Source organism: Hemiscyllium ocellatum, chromosome 35 (genome assembly GCF_020745735.1).
Source record: "Hemiscyllium ocellatum isolate sHemOce1 chromosome 35, sHemOce1.pat.X.cur, whole genome shotgun sequence".
NCBI classification, from domain to species: domain Eukaryota; kingdom Metazoa; phylum Chordata; class Chondrichthyes; order Orectolobiformes; family Hemiscylliidae; genus Hemiscyllium; species Hemiscyllium ocellatum.
The window spans coordinates 36,435,772-36,463,588 of record NC_083435.1 but is presented as its reverse complement, the minus strand read 5'-3'; the positions used below and the strand labels follow the sequence as shown (position 1 = coordinate 36,463,588).

Genomic DNA, 27,817 nt, shown 5'->3' with positions numbered 1-27,817 from the left:
GTTACCTCAGATTACAACAGGATCTTGATCGGATGGATCAATGGGCTGAGGAGTGGCAGATGGAGTTGAATTTAGATAAATGTGAGGTCCTGCTTTTCAGAAAAGCAAATCAGGGCATGACCTAATGGTAAGGTCCTGGAGAGTGTGACTGAACAAAGAGACCTTGATTCATAGCTCCTTGAGAGTGGGGTTACAGGTAGTTAGGACGGTAAAGAAGGAATTTTGTATGCTTTCCTTTATTGCTCAGTGCAATGGCCTAGTGGTGTTATTACTGGATCGCAAGTCAGCACGGTGACTCAGTGTTTAGCACTGCTGCCTCACAACGCTAGGGATCCGGGTTTGATTCTGGCCTCAGGTGACTGTCTGTCTGTGTGGAGTTTGCACATTCTCCCCGTGTCTGCGTGGGTTTCCTGTGGGTGCTCCAGTTTCCTCCCACAGTCTAAAAGATATACAGTGTGCAATTCTGTACTCCAGGCTAAAAGAAGAATGTTGTGAAACTCAAAAGATTGACAAAGATGTTGCCAATGCTCGAGTGTTTGAGCTATGGGGTGGCTGTTTTCCCTGGAGCATCAGAGGCTGAGGTTTGAGCTATAGAATCATAGAGATGTACAGCACGGAAACAGACCCTTCGGTCCAACTCGTCTGTGCCGACCAAATATCCCAACCCAATCTAGTCCCACCTGCCAGCACCCGGGCCATATCCCTCCAAACCCTTCCTATTCATATACCCATCCAGATGCCTTGTAACTGTTGCAATTGTACCAGCCTCCACCACATCCTCTGGCAGCTCATTCCAAACCTGTATCACCCTCTACATGAAAAAGTTGCCCCTTAGATCTCTTTTATATCTTTCCCCTCTCACCCTAAACCTTGGCCCTCTAGTTCAGGACTCCCTCCACCCCAGTGACAAGTCTTTGTTTATTTATCCTATCCATGCCCCTCATGATTTTGTAAACCTCTATAAGGTCACCCCTCAGCCTCCAGTGCTCCAGGGAAAAAACCTGAGCCTAATCAACCTCTCCCAAGAGCTCAAATTCTCCAACACAGGCAACATCCTTGTAAATCTTTTCTGAACTCTTTCAAATTTCACAACATCTTTCCGATAGGAAGAAGACCAGAGTTCCATGCAATATTCCAACAGTGGCCTAACCAATGTCCTGTACAACCGCAACATGACCTCCCAACTCCTGTAATCAATACTCTGACCAATAAAGGAAAGCATACCAAACGCCTTCTTCATTGCCCTGTCTGTTTCCGTGCTGTATATCTCTATCACTCTATGATTCTATAGCTCAAACCTGTGACTCCACTTTCAAGGAGCTATGAACCAGCCCTCCAAGGTCTGTTTGTTCAGCAACACTCCCGAGGAACTCACCATTATATAGTGTATAAATCCTGCTAAGATTTGCCTTTCCAAAATGCAGCCCCTCACATTTATCTAAATTAAACTCCATCTGTCACTTCTCAATCCACTGTCCCATCTGATCAAGATCCCGTTGCAATCTGAGGTAACTTTCTTCGCTGTCCACTACACCTCCAATTTTGGTGTCATCTGTAAACTTACTGACTGTACCTCTTATGCTCGCATCCAAATCATTTATATAAATGATGAAAAGTAGTGGACATAGTACCGATCCTTGTGGCATTCCACTGGTCACAGGCCTCCAATCTGAAAAACAACCCTCCACCACCACCCTCTGTCTTCTACCTTTGAGCCAGTTCTGTATCCAAATGGCTAGCTCTCCCTGTATTCAATGCGATCTAACCTTGCTAATCAGTCTCCCATGGGGAACCTTGTCAAATGCCTTACTGAGGTCCACATAGATCACATCTACTGCTCTGCCCTCATCAATCCTCTTTGTTACTTATTCAGAAAACTCAATCAAGTTTGTGAGACATGATTTCCCACGCACAAAGCCATGTTGACTATCCCTAATCAGTCCTTGCCTTTCCAAATACATGACCATCCTGTCCGTCAGGATTTCCTCCAACAACTTGCCCACCACCGAAGTCAGGCTCACCAGTCTTTAGTTCCCTGACTTGTCCTTACCACCCTTCTTAAACAGTGTTTGCCAACCTCCAGTCTTCCGGCACCTCACCTGTGACTATCGATGATAAAAATATCTCAGTAAGAGGCCCGGCAATCACTTGCCTAGCTTCCTACAGAGTTCTAGGGTACACCTGATCAGGTTGTGAGGTTTTATCCACTTTTATGCATTTCAAGACATCCAGCACTTCCTCCTCTGTAATATGGACATTTTTCAAGATGTCACCATCTATTTCCCTACATTCAGTATCTTCCATGTCCTTTTTCACAGTAAATACTGATGTGAAATACTCGTTTAGTATCTTCCCCTATCTCCTGCGGCTCCACACAAAGGCCACCCTGCTGACCTTTGAGGGCCCCTATTCTCTCCTTAGTTACCCTTTGTCCTATAGGGAGGGGCTGTTTTCCCTGGAATGTCAGAGGCTGAAGGCTGATCTTATCGAGGTTTGTAAAATCATGAGGGGCATGAATAGGGTAAACAGACAAAGTCTTTTTCCCAGGGTGGGGAATCCAAAATTAGACAGCACAGGTTTAAGGTGAGAGGAGAAAGATTTAAAAGGGATCAAAGGGGCAATTTCTTCACACACAGGGTGGTGTATGTATGGAATGAGCTGCCAGAGGGAGTGGAAGAGGTGGGTGCAATTACGTTTAAAAGGCATCTGGATGCATATATGAATAGCAACAGTTTAGAGGGATATTGGCCAAATGTTGGCAAATGGGACTAGATTTATCTCGGATATCTGAATGCCATGATCTATGCTGTACATCTCTATGATTCGGGGAATCTCTGTTGTGTGACCCTGACAGATCCAGCAACTCAACCTGGGCTTCCATGAGGAGATGTAGCCATCAGCCGTCGTTAATCTACATATGACCACAATCTGTGAGCTCCTGGCCCAGCCAATCCCCACTGGACTGGAGGAGTGACCCTAGTTTTAAAGAGATCTGCCAAGAGCATTTACAAATATGAGGTGTCAGCCTGGGGAAGCAATGCTGCAAGAGAACTGGCACACTCAGCAGCCTGAGACAGATTGAAGTGATCCCATAACCAACAGATCAAATCCAAACTCTGACCACATCCTGTTGGAAATGCTAGTGGGCACTTAAACAGCCAACAATAAAAGAAGATTCCCAAAGTCTTCAATCCCTGACTGGATAATAATCCACCCAGACCCTAGCTAATGCACTGGGACTTGGATTTGAATTTCAACAGTGCAAATGATAAAATTTAAATGTAATTAAGAAATCTGGAATTAATGGCTATGAACAAGGAAGAAGGTGAGGCCACTCGGCCTTTTGCACCTGCTCCATCTGAGGAACCATCCTTTTAACACCCACCCAGCCAAGTCCCCTCAAGAATCTATCTTTCAATGACATCACTCAACTCTATAGAATTCGGGGTTGAGAGTGTGGTGCTGAAAAAACACATCAGGTCAGGCAGCATCCAAGGAGCAGGAGAATGGACGTTTCGGGTAAGAGCTCTTCATCAGGAATGAGGCTGGGAGCCTCAGGGTGGACAGATCAATGGGAGGGGGTGGGGCTTGGGGAGAAGGTAACTGAGACTGTGATAGTGGATGAAGATGGGGGTAATGATGATAGGTCAGAGAGCAGGGTGGAGCAGATAGGTGGGAAGGACGATGGACAGGAAGGATGGTGCTGAGCTGGAAGGTTGGAACTGGGGTAAGGTGTGGCGAGGGGAAATGTGGAAATTGGTGAAGACCACATTGATGCTGTGAGATTGGAGGGTCCCAAAGCGAAAGATGACGTGTTCTTCCTCCAGGTGTCAGGTGGTTTGGGTGTGGCGATGGACGAGGCCCAGAACTGGCACGTTCTTGGCGGAGTGGGAGGGGGAGTTGAAGTGTTCGGCCACAAGACGGTGGGGTTGGTTGGTGCAGGTGTCCCCAAGATGTTCTCTAAAGTCCTCTGCAAGTAGTCGGCGCCTTACTCCCCAGTGCAGAGGAGACCACATTGGGAGCAACAGATATAGTAAATGACATGTGTGGAAGTGCAGGTAAAGCTCTGATGGATGTGGAAGACTCCTTTGGGGCATTGGACGGAGATGAGGAGGGGAGGTTTTGCAATCCTGGCGAAGGAGAGGGTGGGTCAGTCAGGGGCGTGTACCTGACAACAGAGTCGCAAAGGGAATTGTCTTTACGAAAAGCGAGTAGGGGTGGGGATGGAAATATATCTCTATGGTGGGGTCCGTTTGCAGGTGGCGGAAATGGCAGAGGATGATGTGATGTGTACGGGATGGAAGGTGAGGATCGGGGGTTCTATCCTTGTTCCAGTTGGAGGTCAGAGGTACAGGAAGGGGGCCGGAGGGCATCATCAACCACGTGGGAGGGGAAATTGTTGTCATTGAAGAAGGAGGCCATCTGGTGTGTTCTGTGGTGGAACTGATTCTCCTGGGAGCAGATGCAGCGGAGGCGAAGGAATTGGGAATACAGGATAGCAATTTTTACAGGAAGTAGGGTGGGAGGTGGTGTAGTCCAGGTAGAGGTGGGAGCCAGTGGGTTTGTAGAAAATGTCTATGTTGAGTCAGTCACTGTTGATGGAGATGGAGAGATCCAAAAAGAGGAGGGAGGTGTCTGTGATGGTCCTGGTGAACTTCAGGTCGAATGGAGTGTGTTGGTGAAGTTGATGAACTGTTCAACCCCCTCATGGGAACACAAGGTGGCACCAATGCAGCCATCAATGTAGCGGAGGGAAACGTTGGGAGCGGTGCCAGTGGAACTGTGGAAGATAGACTATTCCACATAAACAAAGAGACCAGCATAGCTGGGGCGCATGCGGCTGCCCATGGCTACACCTTTCATCTGGAGGAACTGGGAGGATTCGAAGGAGAAATTCTTGAGAGTGAGGACTAGTTCAGTCAAACAAATGTGAGTGTCAGTGAAGTGGTCCTGGTGGGGACACTGGGAGAGGAAGAACGGAAGGCTTGGTCATAGCAGATGGAGGTGTATAGGGACTGGCTGTCCATGGTGAAGAGGAGGCACTGGGGACCAGGGAAATGAATGTCCTGGAAGAGGCAGAGGGCATGGGTGGTGTCCCGAATGTATGTGGGGAGTTTCTGGACCGGGGGGATAGGACAGTATCAAGGTTGGTGGAGGCTAGTTTGGTGGAACAGGAGCAGGCCGAGATGATAGGTTGGCCAGGGTAGTCAGGCTTGTGGATCTTGGGTAGGAGACAGAACCATGAAGTGCAGGGTTCCCGAACCTTGGTGTTGGAAACTGTGGGTGAGAGGTCCTCTGAGGTGATGAGGTAGTGTATGGTCTGGCAGATGATGGTTTGGTGTTGGGAGGTGAGTTCATGGTCAAGGGGGCAGTAGGAGGAGGTGTCTTCGAATTGGCGCCTGGCTTCAGCGGTGTAGAGGTCAGTGTGCCAAACTACCACTGCACTCCCTTTATCCGCTGGTTTGATGGTGAAGTTGAGGTTGGAACGGAGGGAGTGGAGGGCTATGTGTTGCGAGGGTGAGAGGTTGGAGTGGGGGGAGGGGTGGTAGACAGGTTAAGGTGATCAAGGCGGCAGTTTGAAATAAAAAGATCAATGAGGTCTTCTCTACATTGGGGGGACAGGACGCCGACTTGCAGAGCCCTTTAGAGAACATCTCTGGGACACCCACACCAACCAACCCCACCACCCTGTGGCTGAATACTTCAATTCTCCCTCCCACTCCGTCAAGGACATGCAAATCCTGGATCTCCTCCATCGCCACCCTCCAACCATCCGACGCCTGGAGGAAGAACACCTCATCTTCCACCTTGGGACCTTCCAATCACCCGGCATCAATGTGGACTTCACCAGTTTCCTCGGGTGGGCGTCACAGGGAGTGGAGGGCATTATTTCCCCCTCTAACTCTGTTTTGATTTAATCTCTGCCCTCCCCTTCACCTTTTTGATCACGCAGCAACGCCCTCTGAAAAGGACACTGCTTGTCACTGGCCACCCTGGTGTTTCCATTCTTCCTGGTGGTGAAATATAAATAATGGTTTACACACTTATTGTTCTTCACTGTGTTCGACACCTGCACACACACCAGATGGGGGCTGGGGAAAAATATAAGCACTACTGCTGTTAGGTGGTAACGTGGGTGTGTCTGTGTGGGGGGGATGAATTAAAAATATATAACCAGGAGATTTAGAAACTCCTCAATAAAGAAAATATTCACCAGGGGACTGTTTGGGCCCAGGTATCCCTGAAGAAGGAGCACGCAGTGTCAACCCAACACCCCCGAGGGTGTGAGGGAGAGGTGGGCACCCCAGGGCGTGGAGTGCTTTATTTCTCCCTCCAACTCTATTTTGATTTAATCCCTGCCCTCCCTTTGATGAGAAGGGCTCTGCTTATCACTGGCCACGTGGGTGCTTTGGTCTTCCTGTGGTGGAATATGAATGAAGTTTTTTTGCACTTGATGTTTCTTCTCTGTGTGGAAGAACAGAAATAAAGAATATCCATACACGTGAATATTAGATTAGATTACTTACAGTGTGGAAACAGGCCCTTCGGCCCAACAAGTCCACACCGATCCGTCAAAGCGCAACCCACCCATACCCCTACATTTACCCCTTACCTAACACTACGGGCAATTTAGCATGGCCAATTCACCTGACCCGCACATCTTTGGACTGTGGGAGGAAACCGGAGCACCCGGAGGAAACCCACGCAGACACGGGGAGATCGTGCAAACTCCACACAGTCAGTCGCCTGAGTCGGGAATTGAACCCGGGTTTCAGGCACTGTGAGGCAGCAGTGCTAACCACTGTGCCACCGTGCCGCCCACCAATATATAAAACCAGGAGATGAGAATCTCCTCAGTTCCGGGGACTGACTGTGAGTTGGTCAGCCGCAGCCAGTGCCCTCTGTGGAAAATTCCTCTTGGTCTGAGACATTGCCTTCCTTTTTTTTTGTTTCTGTTTTGTTTCTTTGAGCTAAAAAAGGTAAGAATGAATATATAAACTGGGGATTAGAGGTGGGCACCATGGGGAGGGGATGGGGTGCTTTATTTCCCTCTCCAACTCGGTTTTGATTTAGCCCGTTCCCTCCTGTTCACCTTTCTCACGTGAGCAATGCTCACTCCGGGCTGTGTTTCTCCCTGGCCACTCGCCACACGGGGGTCTTTCCTGGTGGCACAGTGTGAATAAAGTTATTTACACTTGGCCTTTTTGACCGTGTCTTACACCTGCACACAGACACAAACACTGGTGCTGGGGAATATAAGCCTTACTGCAGTAGTGTAGGAGTATTAACATTTTATATATATATCAAATATGTATGTATAAAATCAGAGGATTAAAATCTCCTCAGTGCAGGGAGCTGAACCTGAGCTAGCTCGCCACAGCCAGTGTACTGCGCCCAAATACATAAAGGGGGCCTTGGTGTTGGGAGACCAGCTTTCGTGCAGTTATTTCAGTGGTGAGGGGAGAAGACAGGATGTGCCTAAAGAACATTTGCTTGCAACAACCATCTTGGAATTGGAATAAGCATTTCCAACATCATACCTTGAAGAAAAATATAAACACGGGGAATTAGAGATAGGCACTTTGGGTCTGTGGATTGCTCTCCAATTCTAATTTCATTTAATCCCCACCCTCCCGCTTCACCGTGATTTTCATGTAAGCATCACCCCTTTTGGGTCTTGCTTGTTTCTGGTTCTTTGGCCACGTGGGTATTTTTCCTGGTGGTAGAAATATTGAGTAAAGTTATTTGCACAATGGGATTTTCACTGAGGCCGTGCACTTACACACACACACAACCCAGGTGCTGTGGGGGAGAACAAGTAACACTATTGTATTGTAGTAATGTGGGGATAACCAAAAACAAACAAATATAAATAGGAGAATCAGAGTCTCATTGGTTCATGGGACTGGCCCCGAACTGGCTGGTCTCAGCCAGAGAACTGCACACAAGTAAATAAAGGGTGACTCAGTGACAGAGTACCAGCCTCTGTGAAGTTATTTCAATTAGTTTTCCTGATTACTTGCTGTGCCTGTCGACTAACCTTCTCTGATTCATGCACCGAGACACCATTTCGCTTTCACTTCAGCACTCTAGGATCCCTCACAACATTAGATACATACTCTTTTAATTCTTGCTGTCAAACTGGACAGTTTCACACTTTCCCACAGTGCACTCCATTTGCCAAATCATTGCCCGCTCACTTAAATTATCTACACCCCTTGTAGGTTCCTTTTGTCTCCTTTTCTTGTATCATCAGCAAACTTAGCTGCCATACCTTTGATCCCTTGATCCACATCATGAATACCAATTGTAAACAGTTGAGATGCTGGCAATGAGCCTATGGCACACCGTTAATGATATCATGCCAGGCTGAAAAAAGACCCAAGATCAGAGTGGTGCTGGAAAAGCTCAGCAGGTCAGCCAACATCTGAGGAGCAGGAAAGTTGACATTTTGGAATTCCTGAAGAAGGGTTTTTGCCTGAAGCGTCGATTTCCCTGCTCCTCGGATGCTGCCTGACCTGCTGTGCTTTTCCAGCACCACTCTGATCTTGACTCTAATCTCCAGCATCTGCAGTACCCACTTCCGCCCTGAAAAAGTCCCACTTATTCCCTACTCTCTGATTCCTGTTAGCCAGCCGCTCTTCTGTCTAAACTAATATGATACACCTGACGCCAGAAGAGTTTACAATCTGCAATATCTTTTGATGTGATCCTTATTAAATACTTTCTGGATATCTGAATACATCTACTGGTTCCCTTTTCTCTGCAGCATAAATTACTTCTTCAAATAACTCCAATAAATCAGTTAAACTTGATTTCCCTTTGACAAAGATGTTATGGTTCTGCCTGATTGTCTTGAATGAATCCAAAGTGCCCTGTTATACAATCTTTAATAATACCTTCTAACATTATCTCTATGACAGTTGTTAAGCTCACTTTCGTTAGCATAATTTCCTGCTTTTCGCCTCCCCCCGTTTTGTATAAAGGAGCTATAATTGCAACTTTGCAATGTAAGAACATCTTCCCTAAATTTAATGAGTTTGCGAAAATGAAAACGATCGCATTAATTTTCTCACAAGCTACTTCTTTTAAGACCCAAGAGTAACATTCATTAGGGCCTGGGACTTGTCATCTCCCAGTTCCAGCAGCTTACTTAGTATTCCATTGAGGTAATTATAGTTTTCTTGCATTTCACCCACCCTCACCATTCCTGATTTATAGCTTTGTTTGGGATGTCACTTGTATCCTCTTTTGCAAAGATCGATGTAAAATATTTGTTCAATTTGTCTGCTATTTCCTGATCCTCCATTACTAACTCCCCAGACTCAGTTTGTACAGGACCCACACTGATATTGTTAAATTTCTGATAAACATTTAAAGAAACCTCTCCTATCTGTTTTGATATTTTTGGGTAACTTTCTCATACTCTATTTTTTTTTCTCTCCTTATTAATCATTTGGTAATTCTCTGTGTTTTTGTTTATATTCTGTCCAGCTAGAAGGAGAGATTGGAGATGTTGGAACCATTTTACCCTGGAGAAATGAAAACCAAGAAGAGATTTGATCAAAGTTTACAAACTCGCGAGGTACATAGGGTCATAGAGCTGTACAGCATGGAAACAGATCCTTCGGTCCAACTCATCCACACCAACCAGACGGCCCAATCTGACCTACTCCCATTTGCTAGCAGTTGGCCCGTATCCCTCTAACTCCTTCTCATTCATCCAACCATACAGATGCCTTTTAAATGTTCTAAATTTACTTGCTTCCTCCACTTCCTCTGGTGGCTCACTTCAGACATGCACCACCCTCTGCTTGAAAATATCACCCCTCAGATCCTTTTTACGTCTTTCCTCTCTCACCTCAAACCTATGCCCTCTGGTTTTGCACTCCCCCAGCCAAGGAAAAAGACCTTGGCTGTTCATTCTATCAATTCTCCTCATGTTTTTATAAACCTCTATCAGGTCACCCCTCAGTCTCTGATGCTCCAGGGAAAACAGCCCCAGTCTATTCAGCCTCTCCTGATAGGCGAAACCCTCCAGTCCTGGCAACTTCCTTGTAAAATTTTTCTACACTCTCTCAAGTTTAACAACATCCTTCCTATAAATGGGTGACCAGAATTGTACACAGTATTCCAAAAGAGTGGTATGAATAGAATGAGTAGGGAGAATCTGTTTTCACACACACATATAAATAAAGACCCAGAGTGCCCAGTTTTAAAGTGATTTTGAAAAAGAAGCAAAAATGAGATAAGTAAAGTAATTACACACCATAAATCGTGAGGGAATGGAATGCACTTTTAAAAGTATGGTGGAGACGGGATTAATTGAGACAGACAAGAGGGTATCGGATGGTTTGAATGGAAATAATGTGCAGAGATATGGGAAAAAGGCAGGAGATAAGTTAGACTGAACAGGGAGGCATTGCAAACAGGATGGGCTGAAGGGCCTCCTTCTACACCATAACCATTCTGAATCTCTGGGCTTCTAGAGAAACATTTACAATTCCCCAATCTTCTGGCACCTCAATGTCTTTGTAGAGATTGAGAAATACTGATCAGAGCCTCTGCAATTTCTACTGTCTTCCATCAGAAACCTTGGATGCAAAATCATTCGGTCCTGATGATTTATCAACATAAATTACAGCCCAGCCTTTCTAACATAACTGTTTCAACTTGCCGTCCAGCCCGGGTCTTACCTACCTCCTCTGGCAGTATAACATCAACAACATCTTTGTGAAGGATAGGGAGATATATTCTACCAGACACAGCCTCAACCAAGGCATTAGGCCTTTTATATGTTCTCATTCAAAAGTATGCTTTACTCATAAAAAAAACCTCTTTATACACACATAATCACAAATACAGTTCTGTTCTATAAAACAGCATGTGAAGGAAAAAACAAACATTGGAGTTTGATACTATCCAACAAATAAACCAAAGGTATCTCTTACTGTACAAGACTATAAAAACTTGCATATGAAGCACCAGCGGGCCTGGTAACTGAACGAACCCCCATTAAACTTTGGCAAAAAGACCTCAGACAGTGGTCTTTCCTCACTGTGCCTTGACAGCATCTGCCTCAAGCTTTAGTGATCCCTCAGCACATAGTCCTTGGACCTTGGAATATGCCAGTCAGCAACACTTGGTCAGGGGCAACTCAAAGGCCCCAAAGAGATCTTTCACTGAATTGATGGTCCTGCAGGTACGCTCAACATTTGTCTCAGTGTGTGGCCCAGGGAACAGCCCATAGAGCACAGAGTCCTGCTTCATCGAGTTGCTCTGGATGAACCGCAACAAAAAACAACTGCTTCTTTCTCCTGACTTCTTTTACAAAGGCACATTCCAGAACTTTCCTTTGACTAATTATCAAACATGTTTAAAAGAAAATCCCTGCCCTTGATCAAAGGTTTGAAAGGGTCACTCTCTGGTACAGTGTGAGTAACACCTCCAACTGTGGAGATATGAGACCACGAGAGAGAGAGGGGGGGAGAGAGAGAGAGAGAGAGAGAGAGAGAGCAACTTGTGAGATGCACCATAGATTCTAGGGGTGGCACGGTGGCTCAGTGATTAGCACTGCTGCCCCACAGCGCCAGGGACCCAGATTCAATCCCACCCTTGGGAGACTGTGTGGAGTTTGCACATTCTCCCCATGTCTGCATGTATTTCCTCCGGGTGCTCTGGTTTCCTCCCACAATCCAAAGATTATTGCCCATGATGTGCAGGGATGTGTAGGTTATTCAGGGGTTAAATGTAGAGTAATGGGGAATGGGTTTGGGAGGGGGATGCTCTTCAGAGGGTTGATGTGAAGGGTTGAAGGGCCTGTTTCCCATACTGTAGGGTTTCTATGTTGGATCCAATGGAGACAGTGGTCCACATGGAAGGCTGTCTACAGATCCTCAACATGTGACAAACCACTTCTTGTTCAAACTTATTGTCGATTCGGTAATCTCTCATCAAATATACAACAATCCCATTCTCCGATATCAGGGAAAACCTCATCCCATGCTGCTGTTGGAAATCCTGACACAATACACAGCCAGTCCGTAATTCCCCAGGAAGTTTGAATTGCGATGTATTGATTTACTCTACAAATTCAATCTGATCATGTGGCTGATCTCAAAGTGGAGCTGATGCTTCAGTCAGACCAGCCATGATCTTCAGGGCTGAATGGCCACCTCCTGCAGCTACTGAATTCCCAGCCCAGAATTCCTGATTGGAAGGACTGATCTCTCCAGAATCCCTGCCATTAGACACTCGCCCACAGCAACTGATCAGGACAACATTCAAGGGGAGACATGGGAAGATACTCACTGGAACTTCCTGAAAGAGGGAATGCACTGACTGTGCGGGAACTGCCCAGGAGACTGAATATCAGAGGGTCTCTGCATAACATACAAACCCAGTGGGAAAGGTCCCGACTGTTCAGCGGGTTTTGGGGACATTAGAGGGTTCTGACTGACTTACCTTAGCCAGAAAAATACAGAGGGAATTAAACCAGCTCTAACTACTGACTTAGATATAAAACTGATCTCTACCAACCGCACACATAGAAAGCATCCAATCACTCAGCTCACCCACCCCCATCCCCATAACTGAACACCCTCCCAGTTACTCACACCATCCCCCTGGAACTCACTGTGTCTAAATGCATGCGCTCAGGTGTCAGCAAATGTGGCCTTTCCAGGATTTAAATTGGTCTAAAGTCCCAAACTCTCAGAGACAGCTCCTGAGAGAAGGTAAGGCTGCAAAGCAATGTGGGTGTCAGTAAACCCTGCCTTGGAGATATTATACACAACAGGCAGGAAACTGCTCAATCCCACCCCCTTTAATCAGAATCACTCCACACTCTGTCACTGAGCTTCAGGATGCTGCTGTATTTCTGTGTGTGTGCTCACTCAGAAACTCAGCACCAGGTCATTGTCACCTCCTTCTCTGCAGCTTTTCATGGAAAATTTTCTCTATCCCTAAGAATCCTTCTGCCTTCAACTCACAAATACACAAGGGGTTGTTTCCACTGCCATTTCAGTGAGAGAGTTCCAGTTCCTCACGAACCCTTCAAGACAAAAAGAAATGTACCTGGTCTTTGATTTCAATGAACGTCCCCCTCACTTTAAGGAGTCATCCCTCCTTCTCAATTCTCCCTTCAGAGAAAACACCGCCTCCAAATCAATCTGTCAAGATCCCGCTGGATCGAATCTGTTTCAATCAGGTTGCCTTGACAGGCAGATATCAACTCCAGCAGATACAGACATAGCCTGTCCAACCTTTCGTCATCAGGTCACCCGACCAATCCAGGTATTAGTCTGGTAAACCTTCTCTGAACTCTTTCCAATGCCTTTACATCCTCCGTGAAAGACCAATACTGTACCCAGAGCTGCAGATGTGGTTACACCAGTGTCCTTTCTGATGACAACATAACTTTCCGACTTTTATAGGAAAGTTTGCGCACATGGAAGTACAATATAATGTCATTTACATTTCCAAAAACATTGTCTCACACACATACATACACACTTAATGAGATATACTCACACAACTGTCACACTCACATACACTCTTGCTGTCTCACAATAATACACCAGGAACCCTCATACTCAGACAGTTATACTCCCTTTCAACAGGATCCCTTGAGATGAAATTATTCTACTCATCCATACATGAAGTTCCAGCTCTGTGGGAAATCACTGTAGTAGGTGGAGAGACGCAGTGATTTCACTAAGATCTCACCTCCTGGAGCAACAGCACTTGGTATAAAACAGGAAAACTGTCGGTCGTTCCTGATTCATGGTCTTTTCACAGAAATAAACATTCAGACAGAATAACAATGCCAACATTGAAGAATGTTGAAAATTCAACAATTGCAAAAAGCTGGCATTCTGCTCAGGAGCAGACTAAAGGTGTTGAAGAAGAACAGATACAGTGTTAGTAGAAAACTGAAGTCTCTCAGTCACATTTGTCAGAGAAGTGCAATGTACTGATTCAACATGTTTAATACATCACAACGCAGGAGCAGCCCCCAACTCAGAAGCTGATGTTACTAAATAACCAGAATAACTCAGAGAGAGGAACAACAGTTACATACCTGGAAATGAACTGGTCATACCTGGAGGTATAAAAGATGAATCCAATGGATATATCTCATTTTCCTGTTTTACTGGCTTTCACTTCGGATTGTCTCAAGCACATATCCATTGAAGCATAATATATGCTTTACAGTTATACACTTTTCCACAAATATTTCACAAACACTTGAATGGTATCTCAAACTGTTACACTGATTTTTATCACATTCAGCCACCCTCTCACTTTCTCAGAATAATGTAGAAGATCATCCCCATAACCATCACTTACAAACAGCAGTCTGTTTCACTGAGCTGTCTGTGATCCAGCTGTGGGAGAATCACTATCCGGACTGGATGGACCAGGGTTGTCACTGAGATCTCAGCTCCTGTAATAATTGTATCTGTTAGAAAACAGAAACACTGGTCAGACTCTCATCCTCGGTGGGAATTGAAGTCAGTCTCTGATTGTTTCAGTGACTTAAAGTCTCACGTTAACTGGTATTGGGATGTGGAAAAACACTGTGATCAGATGTAAGAAAGGAATAATTACTGTGGACACTTGATGATCCTGTTTGCAGATAGTAACCTTCTGAACTTGTCCAGGAAGTGCTGCTGCTGTCTCCGAGATTCAGCAATGAGGTGTCAAAACATTTTACTTTAACTCTGTTCTTCCAACATAAGGTAACCGTTTTCCTGAAATGTTGATTGTAGAGTTTCATTTTCTACAACAGACCAAAGAGATTCAGCAAAACTTAAGTTCTGCTTGGTTTAATGAATACCGAATCATTTCCAAGCAATAGTGAAAGTTCTTGTTTGCTGATTTAACATCTCCCCACATGACAGAGGAAGCACAAAACATGTCAGAAGAAAGGTCAGTTGTGCTGTACAATATGAGGTAGTGAGAGAGAAATGGGGAACACAAGGATGAGAGCAGGAATCTCTGTTCAGCACAAAACAGGGACACATTCTGGATGACTGTGCATTGGTTCAGCAATATTCTCCATGACCGCCTGAACCCCCCATCTGACCCCCAACTTCCCAACTTCAGATCCTGCTGTGCTTGAGAACATGGGTTCATGGATGTCAGCAAATATTCATTCACTGTGAGACCAATCAAAGCAGAAATCTTTATGTTTGTATTTAAATACCATTCAGAGGTGAGGAGTATTGGGAGGTGGGGTGCTGGCCCTGGGTTCCAAGACCAAGATTTATAAATTCTGCTCAAGGAGATCAATAGATTCTAATATTGGCCCCAAGTGGCTGATGAAACCCCACCCACAGTCACCAAGAGAGCATGATGGGAGATGCCCTCTGCACTGAGCAGCAGGCACCAATCAGATCATGGATTCAAGCAGGAAGCAGGCAGGCCGTAGGGCAGGTGCGAGGACCTCCTTGTGGGTCTGCTCCTGAGCCTGGCCAAATTGGCCATAAACAGGTCCAGGCAGTGGGCGTGGAAGGGGTCTTCAGGGGCGACTGCCTGCCCCTCTTCCATGGTTACGTTCGAGCCCAGGTGTCCTTGAAGAAGGAGCACATGGTGTCCATGAACACCCTGGAGTTGTGCAGGGAGAGGTGGGCTCCGCAGGGAGTGGAGTGCATTGTTTCCCCCTCCAACTCTATTTTGATTTAGTCCCTGCCCTCCCCTTTGCACAAAAAAAAGCAGGCAGGCTGTATCCCGGGGCAGAGTGAGCACAGGCTGTGTCCCAGGGCCCGGGGCGGAGTGAGCACGGGCCGTGTCCCGGGGCGGAGTGAGCACGGGCCGTGTCCCGGGGCGGAGTGAGCACGGGCCGTGTCCCGGGGCGGAGTGAGCACGGGCCGTGTCCCGGGGCGGAGTGAGCACGGGCCGTGTCCCAGGGCGGAGTGAGCACGGGCCGTCTCTCTGGGTGGAGTGAGCACGGGCCGTGTCCCGGGGACAGAGTGAGTACGGGCCGTGTCCCGGGACAGAGTGAGTACGGGCCGTGTCCTGGGGACAGAGTGAGTACAGGCCGTGTCCCGGGGACAGAGTGAGTACGGGCCGTGTCCTGGGGACAGAGTGAGTACAGGCCGTGTCCCGGGATGGAGTGAGCACGGGCTGTGTCCCAGGATGCAGTGAGCACGGGCCGTGTCCCGGGATGCAGTGAGCACGGGCCGTGTCCCAGGATGGAGTGAGCACGGGCCGTGTCCCGGGATGGAGTGAGCACGGGCCGTGTCCCGGGATGGAGTGAGCACGGGCCGTGTCCCAGGATGGAGTGAGTACGGGCTGTGTCCCGGCACAGAGTGGAGCGAATGGGCGATTCCTGGAGCGCCGTTGCTGTGAGTCCTGGATGGAGTCCGGCACGTGGAGGCAGCATGAACTCGTGTTGTGGAGTCTGTGGGCATGGACTGGGACTTCAGCTCTCATGGTCATTTCTCATAATTCTGGGCTTCTTCACTGTTCACCGCTCACTTACATTCCATTTTACTGTGTAGCTGCACTGTTTTGATTCACTGTGCAAGATTTGTACCTCGATACTTGTACCGAAGCTGGCACTATCTTTTTCTCCTTTTTTTAATTTCCCCCACCCCACCGCCGAACAGCGGTAGAGCCTGTGTCCCCCCAGCACCCATGGTGTGTGTGTGTGTGTGTGTGTGTGTGACACAACAGCTATACAAATCTTTATTCAATTCCCACCACCAGGAAGAGAGGAAATGCCCAAGTGGCCAATGACAAGTCGTGCCCTTCTCAGACGGCAATGCTGCATGGTCAAAAAAGTGAAGTGGGGGGGGGCAGGGATTAAATCAAAATTGAGTTGGAGGGGCAAATAAAGCACTCCACTCCCCGTGGCACCCAGCTCTCCCTGAAAACCTCAGGGTGCTGGTAGACACTGCGTGCTCCTTCTCCAGAGACATCCAAACATAAAGATGGCACTATTAAAGGCAGCTGTTAAAAGCTTTACACTGTATTGTGTAGTTCTGTGTTGGAGTTCACGTGACAATAAAGGATAGTCTATTCTATTCTAAGAGATTCTCCAGGTTGCTAGGCTCTGAATTATTTCATGTGTCTAAATGATTTCACATCTGAAGCCTGCATCTGTGCTGAGAGACTGGAAACATAACCCTCCAGCAGCAGGTGGCTTGCATTTCCAAACTGTTCCTGTAGCTGTACACACAGTGATAGATGAACGTGTGATGGTTAACTGTGATGCACTGCCTTTTGTATTCACTTGTGGTAGACGGGTATCACTGGCTGGGTCAGTATTTATTGCCCACGTGTAGTTCATGTGCTTCCTTTGACCCACAATACTCTTGGGGGGGGGGGAACTCTGGGATTTTGACCCAGTGAGACTGAAGAATTGGTGAAATATTTCCAAATCAGGATGGTGAGTGGGTTGGAGAGGAACTTGAAGTGGTGGGATTTCCCATGTATCAGCTGCCCTTACGCTTCGAGATGAATGTGGTCACAGAGAGTCAGGCAGTGAGATAGCATGGAAAATGACCCTTCCATCCAACTCGGCCATGCCAACCAAGTTTCTCAAACTAACTAGTCCCACCTACCTGCATTTGGCCTATAGCCCTCCAAACCTTTCCCATTCATGTACCTGTCCAAATGTCTCTTCAATGCTGTAGCTGCACCTGCATTTACCACTTCCTCTGGTAGCTCATTCCACACATAAACCCTGCGCTGGTGAAAAAGTTGTCCTTCAGGTCCCTTCTAAATCTTCCTCCTCTCACCTTAAAATATGCACCCTACTTTTGAACACGCCCATCTAAAGGCTAGTCACTTTATCTACGTCCCTCATGATTTTATAAACCTTTATAAAGTCTCCCTTTACCTTCCGACGCTCCAGTAAAAAGACATCCCAGCCTATCCAGCCTATCCTTATAATTCAAACCCGCCACTCCTGCAACTTCCTGATAAATCATTATCTGAATCCTCTGCAACTTAATAATATCCCTCCCAAAGCAGAGTGAACATAACAGAACACAGTACTCCAAAATGTCCTTACCAATGTCCTGTACAACCTCAACATGACATCCCAACTCCGAGACTCGATAGTCTGGGCAATGAAGGCAAGTGCGTTACACGGCTTCTTAACCAATCTGTCTACCTGTGATGCATCTCTCAAAGAACTATGTACCTGAGCCCCTCAGTCTCTCTATTCAGCAGCATTACCCAAGGCCCTGTCATTAACTGTACAAGTCCGGCCTATGTCTGTTTTACCAAAATACAATACTTCGCTTTCATCCAAATTAAACTCCGTCTGCTCCTCCTCAGCCCATTGGCCCAATTGATCACGATCCCTTTGCTGTAATGCCAATCGAACAGGCTGCTTTGTCCTGACTGGTGTCAAGCTTCTTAAATGTTGTTGGAGCTCCAGGCAGGAGGAAAGTACTCCATCATACTCCTGACTTATGCCTTGTAGATTACGGACAGGCCTTGGCGAATCAGGACATGAGTTACTTACGGCGTTATTAGACTAGACTAGACTAGACTAGACTTACAGTGTGGAAACAGGCCCTTCGGCCCAACAAGTCCACACCGACCCGCCGAAGCGAAACCCACCCATACCCCTACATTTACCCCTTACCTAACACTACGGGCAATTTAACATGGCCAATTCACCTGACCTGCACATCTTTGGACTGTGGGAGGAAACCGGAGCACCCGGAGGAAACCCACGCAGACACGGGGAGAACGTGCAAACTCCACACAGTCAGTCACCTGAGTCGGGAATTGAACCCGGGTCTCAGGTGCTGTGAGGCAGCAGTGCTAACCACTGTGCCACCGTGCCGCCCGTGTTATCCCGAGCCTCTGACCTGCTCTTGCAGACACTGTATTTATGTGGCGTGTCCAGTTCAGTTTCTGATCAATGATAACTCCCAGGATGTTGATAGTGAGAATTCAATGTTGTTAATGCCATTGAAAGTCAAAGGGTAGAGGTTAGATTGTCTCTTATTGGAGATGGTCATTGCTTGACATTTGTGTTGCATGAATGTTACTTTCCACTTGTCATTCCTGACAAAGGGCTTTTGCCCAAAACGTGGATTTTCCTACTCCTCGGATGCTGCCTGACCTGCTGTGCTTTTCCAGCACCATTCTAATCTTGACTTTCCACTTGTCAGTCCAAGCCTGGATATTGCCCAGATCTTGTTGCATTTGAACATAGATGGCTTCAGTATCTGAGGAGTCATGAATTGGACTGAATATTGTGTCATCATCAGCAAACATCCCCACTTCTGACCTTATAATGAAGGGAAGGTCATTGATAAAGCATGTGAAGATGGACACTGCCCTGAGGAACTCCTGCAGAGATATTCTGGACTGAAATGACTGACCTCCAATAACCAGATCACTTTCTTATGTGCCTGTTATGATTCCAAGCACCAGAGAGATTTTTCCCTCATAACCATGGATTCCAGTTTTGCTGGGACTACTTGATGTCACACTCGGTCGAATGTGACCTTGATGTCAGGGTCTGTCATTCCCACCTCCCCTCTGGAATTCAACTCTTTTATCCATGTTTTAATCAAGGCTGGAATGAGGTCAGGAGCTGAGTGACCCTGGTGGAACCCAAACTTGGTGTCACTGAGCAGGTTATTACTGAGTGGGTGCTGCTTGATGACACCTTCAGTCACTTTACTGAGGCCTGAGAGTGGACTGATGGGGCAGTAAGTAGCTGGGGTGGATTGTCCTGCTATTGGGCAATTTTCTATTATGCTTCTATACCAGCCACAAACTCACCAACATCAGGCATTGTTGAGTTCGAGAGCATAGGTTTGTATATAAGCAAGCATCTGTTTAATGTGAAACCAACTGAAGCTGAAATCTTTACGTAGCCATATTTATATTGAAATAAATAAAAAGGCAGAATGTAACAAAGGAGACAAAGTGAGGAATAGCTCGGAGGGGCTGCCAAGATTACCAGCTCCTGCTCAGGGAGGTCGATAGATTTTGATATTGGACCCAAGTGGCTGGTGGAATCCTGCCCACAATGACCAAGACAGCATGATGGGAAATGGTCTCCATGGTGAGCAGCAGGAACCAGGGCAGATCTTGGATCCAGGCTGGAAGCAATTCCCCAGGCCGCTAGACTTCAGCAGACATACAGATGTCCAAGTGCGTTCACATCTGAAGGCAGCACTTACACTGGGGGACTGTCACACTTACCCCCCCCCTCCCCTCCTCTCCCCTATAGCAGGAGACTTGTATTTCCTTGCAGTAATAGAAAGAAATATGATGGTCTACTGTGATGCATTGCTATATTCCAGAGCTTTGTTCTTGGCAACATGAGATGATTGGCTTGCATTTTGGAGACTAAAATAAAGAAGCCACACATTATTTGAAATGAAGAATCTAAATTGTATTGTGCAGCAAAGCGATATCAGGCAATAGGTAAACCACTGCAGTATGAAAATCCTGACAAAAACAAACCAAGCTCTGTGGAATGTTTGTCGAGGCATAGAATTGACAATTAGAGAAGTTATGAAAAAACAGCATGGAATGTGGTCATATCTGAGGATATTGCATAGAGTTCTGGTCACTACGTTATGAAATAGCACCGGGGTGGCATGGTGGTGCAGTGGTTAGCACTGCTGCCTCACAGTGCCAGAGCACTCAATTCCACCTTGGGTGACTGTCTGGTGGCAGTTTACACTTTCTCCCTGTGTCTGTGTGGGCTGGCTGTGGTTTCTTCCCACAGACCAAAGATATGCAGTTTAAGTGGACTGGCCATGATAAATTGCCCAGAGTGTGCAAGGTCAGTGGATTAGCCCTGGGAAATGCAGGATGATAGGGTTGGGTGGGGGGAGGTGAGTCTGGCTGAGGAACCCTTCAGAGAGTTGGTGTGGACTTGATGGACTGAATGGCCTGTTTCCACACTGGAAGGATTCTATGAAATGGATGGAGAGTTTGCAGAGACAGTTTACAAGGACAATGCCAGATTCACATGGATGTGCAAATCAGGCAAGGAAGACCAAGCTGTGTTTGTTTATTATTGAAAAGAGCTGAGGGTTGATCTAATAGAGGTCTTTAAAATTCTGAAAATGTTTGATGAATTAGATCCTGAGAAAAACAATTCCACTTTGGGGAAAAGAAATATAAGAGGATGTCAATATTCCCTCATCACCAAGGTATCTGACAGGGCATTCCTCACCCAGATAGTGGCAGGAATAAGGAACTCCCTTCCACAGGGAGTGGTTGCAGCACAGATGCACTGAGCAGGAAGTTAAAAGACAATCAAAAGAAGAAGAGTATAGAGGGCTATATTGACCAAAAATGATGAGAAGGGATCTCCAGACAGGCTCAAGTGGAGCACAAATACTGGTCTGAACTAACTGCATTCACTGGGCTGTTCATCTGCTGCATGCCCGAGGTAATTCTACAATATTCCTGCATGGGATATCCCACCACATGCTATTCTCACGGATTGCCAGTCCCATTTATCATCAGATTTATAACTTTACAACTGTTTGGGACTGTGTGTTTAAGGTATGACAAAGGTAAGGTGAAACTGAGACCTGTCTGACATCTGTCTGACAACAAACCTGGGTGTTTTCTTTCTTAGAGATTAAAGAGGGTCTGGGCTGTTTCACTGGGAAGAGAGGGCACGATGTTCGAACACATAAAAAATGATGAAAGCAGCTGTGATGACCAGGGGCACACTAATCATCCTCCAAGTCCCAGAAAGATGCTGAAAAGTTATACTTCCAACTGTCCGTTTATTTTGGGGTGTCTCCAATCAATAAGCAGCATTACGACCTGGATAGTAATGTTTTTATCCTGTTTTTGGAGACACTGGTGAAGTGCTAATATCATTGGACTAATTGCTCAGAAGCCCAGGATACTTCTCTGGGATATAGGCTAAAAACTGACAGGATTTAATGGATGGAATTTAAATTCAATTAATAAAAACTGCTATTGAAAATTGGTATCAGAATGGTGACAAATTACTACGGATGCCAATTGTGGGAAAAAGATATCTTCAATCTTTACTGTTCTTTGAGGAATGAAATCTGCCATCCTCACCCAGCCTGTCGTGTATGTGATTACAGATACACACAGATGGGGATGACTCTGAACTGTCCTCTGAAATGGTCACTCAATTAAGGACAATTATGATGAACAACAAATACATACTTTGCCCGTGACATCCACATCCTTGAACAAATAAAGAATCACTGAATAGTCTCATGAGTAAGGTCAAACTTATCAAAGTGTAAAATAAGGAAGGAAACTCATTGCCTGCCCAGCATTGACAAAGGCATCGGAGGCAGCAGCTAATGTGCTGGCCTCCCCCAGCATTGACAATGGGATATTTGTACAGTCTCCTCTGCCAGTGAGTTGCTGAATTAGTCACTGCCATCAGGACTGGATGTGGCAGCTTAAATCTAATCTGAGCTGGATTCGCAGGGCTATGAGGGAGAGAGGGATGTGTCTTTTTGTGGCTAGCTGGTGTTCGTGTATCCTGGTGGCTAACTTTCTTCCTGTTTGTCCTACGTAGTGTTTGTGGCAGTCCTTACATGGAATTTTGTAGATGGCATTGGTTTTGTCCATGGGTTGTATTGGGTCTTTAAAGTTTGTTAGTTTTTGTTTGAGTGTTGGTGGGTTTGTGTGCTACTAGGATTCCGAGGGGTCTTAGTAGTCTGGCTGTCATTTCTGAAATTTCTTTGAAGTAAGGTAAGGTGGTTAGGGTTTCTGGCTGTGTTTGGTCTGCTTGTCGTGGTTTGTTCCTGAGGAATCTGCGCACTGTATTTTTTGAGTATCCGTTCTTCTTGAATACGTTGTATAGATGGTTCTCCTCTGTTTTCTGAAATTCATCTGTGCTGCAGGATACACGAACACCAGCTAGCCACAAAAAGACATGACCCTCTCTCCCTCGTATCCCTACACACGGATGAAAAAAAACACCATTTCGACTGGGACAACACACCTATCCTGGGACAGGCTAAGCAAAGACATCCCAGAGAATTCCTGGAGGCCTGGCACTCCAACCACAACGCCATAAACAAACACATAGATCTAGATACCACCTATCAACTCCTCAGAAAACGAACAGGAAATGACATCACCACAAACCCCAGGAACCCCATCCAGGAGAAAGATATAAATAGAAAGCAGGAGACAACAGCTTCGCTTCACTTGGAGGTCGCCACTGATGATGTTACGTAGCCAGGTACTGAAACGTCAGGATATCAAACCTACAGCTTAGCGAGCAAACCTACACCCTAAACCTCAACCTGAGCTACAAACCTTCACAAACCTTGCAAAAACATGAGGATGATTAGGAACTTGCAATGTGACACTGAGGTCAGGCAGGTACTGCCCAGTGTCACAGTCACTTGCTCTCACTCAGGTCAGAAGCAGCTTTTTCCTTTGTCTTCATGAAAATATTCACTTTGCCCCTCAGTTTGTGAAATCACATCAGCCTCGTCCTCCCACTGTGGAGGAGTCATTTCTCTTCATAAAAGTACATTAACTCACTGAACTATGATTCCAAGGCTTTCGGTAACTCTTTCAACTGATGGCTGTTTAAATGTCCACTTTTAATAAGGTTCAAGCTTAATGCTCCTTTTGACATGATGGTGAACAGCAGTAGGGTCTGTGTGGACGGATCCTCTTGATGAATTAAGCAGTGAACTGCAATCAGCTCACATGGAGGCAGTCTGAGATGATTCATTTCACATCCATTGCATTAACCCCCAAGACTGGACTCTCTGTATAACCGACTCTATTAACCCCTAGACTGGGCTCTCTACACAACCATTATCTCCCATGAACATGAAATGAGAAAGCAAGTTGCGATATAGACTTGATGGAGAAATATCAAAAGAATAAATAAGTGGACAAAAGGAGTACAACGTGGGAATACGTGAACGTATTCATTTTGGAAGGGGGACAAAAGAACACAATATCAGTTAAATGGAGAAAAACTGCAGAACGCTAAGGGATCCTTGTGCAGGAAACACAGAAAGCGAGCACACAGGAAGAGCAGGTAATCAGGAAGGTAAATGGAATACTGGCCATTGTTTCAAGGGGCTTGGAGTCGAAGAGTTGAGAGGTCTAAATGCAACTGTACATAGTGCTGTGGGATCACTGAAGCAGGGTAAGCAGTTTCGGATCCCTGATTTAAGGAAAGATATCACTGATTTGGAGGCAGGTTAGGGAAGGTTTGCTGGGATAATCCCTGGTATGGAAGAATTGTTTTATGAGAAAAGCTTCACCAGGTTGGGATTCTTCTCCCTGCAGTTTTGAGGGATGAGAGGTGATCACATGGTCACATGTACCATTCTTAAGGAGATTCACATCATCAATGCTGAAAGAAAGTTTCCCTCAAGAGAGAGCTGAGGACTCAAAAGGTATTGTCTCAGAATGAAAGGGGTTCCAATTTAAATTAAGGAGACATTTCTTTTCTCAGAGGCTTTGGGGAGTTTGAAACTCCTTGCTACAGACAACTGTGGGGTAGAATCCTTGTGGGTTTTTCAGGCTGAGATAGTTTCTTGATCAGGATGAGATTAAGAGTAATGTGAAAAAGGCAACAAATTTAATGTGAAGATTGTCAGACCAACCACGATCGTATTGAATGGAGGAGGAACCGAATGACCTCCTTCTGTTCCTATTTTGGCTGATCTTAAGATGTACCCCACTCCATTAACCCCCACACTGAGCTCTCTGTACACAATCTACTCCATTAACCCCCACACTGAGCTCTCTGTACACAATCTACTCCATTAACCCCCACACTGAGCTCTCTGTACACAATCTACTCCATTAACCCCCACACTGGGCTCTCTGTACACAATCTACTCCATTAAACCCCACACTGAGCTCTCTGTACACAATCTACTCCATTAACCCCCACACTGAGCTCTCTGTACACAGTCTACTCCATTAACCCCCACACTGGGCTCTCTGTACACAATCTACTCCATTAACCCCCACACTGAGCTCTCTGTACACAATCTACTCCATTAACCCCCACACTGAGCTCTCTGTACACAATCTACTCCATTAACCCCCACACTGGCCTCTCTGTACACAATCTACTCCATTAACCCCCACACTGGGCTCTCTGTACACAATCTACTCCATTAACCCCCACACTGGGATCTCTGTACACAATCTACTCCATTAACCCCCACACTGGGCTCTCTGTACACAATCTACTCCATTAACCCCCACACTGGGCTCTCTGTACACAATCTACTCCATTAATCCCCACACTGGGCTCTCTGTACACAATCTACTCCATTAACCCCAACACTGGGCTCTCTGTACATAATCTACTCCATTAACCCCCACACTGGGCTCTCTGTACACAATCTACTCCATTAACCCCCACACTGGGCTCTCTGTACACAATCTACTCCATTAACCCCCACACTGGGCTCTCTGTACACAATCTACTCCATTAATCCCCACACTGGGCTCTCTGTACATGACCCTCTCCATTAACCCTCACTCTGGGCTCTCTGTACATGACCCAAACCAATAACCCCCATACTGGGCTCTCTGTAGATGACCCACTCCATTCATCCTCACACTGAGCTCTCTGTAGATGACCCACCCCATTAGCCCCTACACTGAGCTCTCTGTAGATGACCCAACCCATTAACCCCCATACTGGGCTCTCTGTAGATGACCCACCCCATTAACCCCCACACTGAGCTCTCTGTAGATGACCCACCCCATTAACCCCCACACTGGGCTCTCTGTAGATGATCCACCCCATTAACCCCCACACTGGGCTCTCTGTAGATGATCCACCCCATTAACCCCCATACTGGGCTCTCTGTAGATGACCCACCCCATTAACCCCCACACTGCCCTTTCCGTAGTTGCTCACTTTCTAATATATGTATAAAATGCTTTGTGATTTTCCTAAATCCTGATTGCCAAGGACACCTCATGGCCCCTTTTATTGCTCCTAATTCCTTATTTAAATACTTTTATACTTCCTTTATCTTCTCAACTGCTTTGTCTGATATCTTAAACGTTTCTTAAACGTAACATGCTTTGCTTCTCATTTTTAACTAATCTTTCAATATTTCTTATCATCCGGGATTCCCAAATCTCGTCATCCTTATTTTTCATCCTCACAGGAACAGGCTGGTCTTGAATTCTGATCAACTGGCCTTAAAAAGTCTTCCCACATGTCAGATGTGGATTGACCATCAAACAGTCCCCCGCAATCTAATTTCTCCAATTCCTGCCAAATCCGTTTGGAATTATCCTTTACCCAGTTTCGCCCTTTCACCTGAGGACCAGCCTTATCCTTACCAATAACTATGTTCAATCTTTCAGAATTATGATCACTGGGAATGAAGATCAGGAGATTTACATCTCTTTAGACATTATACATATAAGGCAGCATTTGCTCTCCATCCCGGACTATTCCAACTGGATAGTTTAAGGACCATTAAGAAGGTCAGTCAGGAATCATATTTTGGCTACTCTGGGTGTGGATGGCCATTTCCTTTCTGAAAAGATAGGTTCTTAAAACAATGAAAATTGCTATGGTCACCACAACCGAGATTAGCTTCAGAATCTAGATTTATTCTTGCAGTTTAAATTCCACCAGCTGCTTTGGTTAAGTTGAATATGTGTCCCCTGAACATTAACCTAAACCTCAGGATTACAAATCTCGTGACAGTACCAAGTTACCACCAACTCCCCTGGGGACAGATTTGAGATTGTGCAAGTAAGAATCCAGTCAGGTGGTTGTGATCCTCCAGGAGAATTGTTGGGGAATTCTGTCATCTCACGGGGTCTCAGTGTCCATTCATACATAAAGGGGGGAGATCAATACTCTCCCATATTACAGAATCGATGAGGGTGATGAAATTTCTGCAGTTAAGGGTTAACTATCAAGGTTGGGCATTGGCGGAGGCAGCAGTGCTTTTGCAAGACAAAGAAACCACAGTAACTGAAAACGGCTGATAGGGAGAAAACTACTTGAATTGCGAAACCACATTAGCAGGAGTCTACAAGATATTGTAATTACAAAGGTCGTATTGTAATTGCGAAACCACATTAGCAAGAGTTTACAAGATATTGTAATTACAAAGGTCGTATTGTAATTGTGGAACCGCATTAGCAAGAGTTTACAAGCGCGCAGTTATGACTCATAAGCAAAGAAGACCAGGTATAAATGTTATGGCTGTAATTAACTCAGTGTGTATGTGCCAGCGGGACCGCACACCCGATCTTGCAAGGTTGAATAAACTTCACTGAGAACCTCATCTGTGTGTCTCGACTATTTCGATCTGCCACGGGTAAGAGTCAGACGGGGTGGGGGGGGGGGGTGGTATAAGGGCTGGTCTCAGGAGTGTCTCCCAGGGCCCTGGGATTGGGTCAGTTGCTCGGCCGGACGGCATACAAACTGACTGGCTCCAATTGAGAGATCATGCCGATAGAATAGAGGGGTCACTTGTAACAGAATGGACGATATGAATCCAGGAGGAAATATGAAAAGAGATGGGGATCTCTAAATTAAATACCTCAGAGATAAGGAAGTGGAGATGATCAATAACAGGTTACGGGGCTGAAGCTTCTCCTTTTGAAGCTGTGTATAGCTTTCCGGAGGTTTCTTGATGAATTTCCCACCATAACCCACGGTGACTTATGTTGTACAATTCTATGCTTTGCTGTTCATTAATTAACAGTTAGATGTCCTTTTGGGCTTTCGGATCTTACCGGAGATAATTACCACTGCACAGGGGCCTTGAGTTGCTTCGATGCTGGAGTCATGTTTAACATCCAGTTCCCCAACACTTCAAAACCTCGAAGCCTGAGACTGCCC

The 27,817-nt window shown here is 46.0% G+C and overlaps 1 protein-coding gene across 2 annotated transcripts in view; it reads right to left on the bottom strand.

Moving 5' to 3' along the window:
- LOC132832471 (uncharacterized) overlaps positions 1-27,817 on the bottom strand; it is a 40,509-nt gene extending 12,692 nt beyond the window's left edge. The window contains exons 1-3 of one of the 2 annotated variants that reach the window (XM_060850502.1): positions 27,712-27,817; positions 14,614-14,785; positions 14,353-14,464 (exon numbers count right to left, since the gene is read on the bottom strand). The gene's annotated coding sequence lies outside the window, so the exon portion shown is untranslated. Of the gene's footprint in view, positions 1-14,083; positions 14,120-14,352; positions 14,465-14,613; positions 14,786-27,711 lie in introns of those variants that run through there. The other variant, XM_060850503.1, reaches the window with a different exon arrangement.